Consider the following 1,388-nt stretch of genomic DNA (forward strand, 5'->3'; position numbering starts at 1 on the left):
TATTGTGTATAATCATATGTTAGCTCCTATTGTAACTTGGCTAGTGAAGCTCAAATTTGAGAACCTATCATAAAAAGTCTTAGGCTGAAGGATTTTAATTTTTTAACTCATTTTAGCAAAATACAAGCATAAAAGCAAACAATACACTGGTTAACACAAAGTCCAAGTGTGGCTACTTACTTCAGTATGCCAGTATTAAATACTTCCTAAACCCCTGTGTCCTGCTTTAGTTTGGCTTTGCAATCTTACATTCTTGGTTATTGAAGCAAACAGCTGTCATTTATGAGAAAGAAAAGCACTTTGACATCTTTCCTTCCTTAATCATTCCAGCTACTGACTCTTCTAGACATTGCCTTATGTTAGAGTCATCTGGTGTTCACAAAGAACTGCCATCACACCTGCTGCTTCCTTGTTAGAGACATCGAACTCCTTTGACTAAACCAACATGTTTATGTACTTAAAATACCAAATAGTATTCAAAGTGTATGGAAAAAGGAAGCCTATTTAAAGTGAAGGTTGGTATAGTAAGGCACTACACTGGCAGGCTCGACATCTGTTTTCTACTCTAAGCTCTGGCTCTAGTGCTACATGGGTAGACTCTTCATTGAGCTTATAGACATGTACAAGATCATCTTTGAACAAATGTATTAAATATTCTCAAAACCTGGCTTACTAAATTATATGAAATGTACATATCTAAAATTACTTTCACAATCCCTCCACCACCCTAGGAATTAAAAAGTTAGCGATTTGGAGGAGCAGGGCTTGGGAAGGAAGTGTGCCTACGGTTGAACACACAGACTAAGAAAATAAATTGCTCGGGGCTTATAGCATGAATCAGACTGGAACTTTATGAAGCCAGTAATAAAATGGTGCTAAATGGAGCCAACACACAAGAAGGTGTGGAAACCCAGTGGCCACACTGCATTGTCTACATCAGTGCTTCCCAGCATTTCCATGTCCTGACACAAAAAATACTAGACAGCAAACTGGTAAAAACTGGAAGGAATTAGAGCAAAAAAAATTTAAATCATCTTACTATATAAGTGATAAGAAAAATAAAATACAGATTCAGAAATAGTAAATTTGTATAGAACTTTCAAATAAAATCTTGTCAAGTGTTTTAACTAATAACCTCTTAAAAACTTTACTATTGCCATCAATGAAAATCCCCCCCACAAATAAGTGGTGTTTAAGCCTTTTTTTCCCACAACCATTCAGAACTTATGCAGCTGAATTATACTTAAGAAATTAAGTGTTCTAAATGTAATGGTAAATGTAATGTTGAGATTTCTTGCAATGTGAATATTTTCATTACAAGTATTTCAAATAGTATACTCTGGTTTCTCTTCAGAACGCACAAATCTTTCGCCTTTTACAAGTATTTC

This window comes from Desmodus rotundus, chromosome 7 (assembly GCF_022682495.2).
Source record: "Desmodus rotundus isolate HL8 chromosome 7, HLdesRot8A.1, whole genome shotgun sequence".
NCBI classification, from domain to species: domain Eukaryota; kingdom Metazoa; phylum Chordata; class Mammalia; order Chiroptera; family Phyllostomidae; genus Desmodus; species Desmodus rotundus.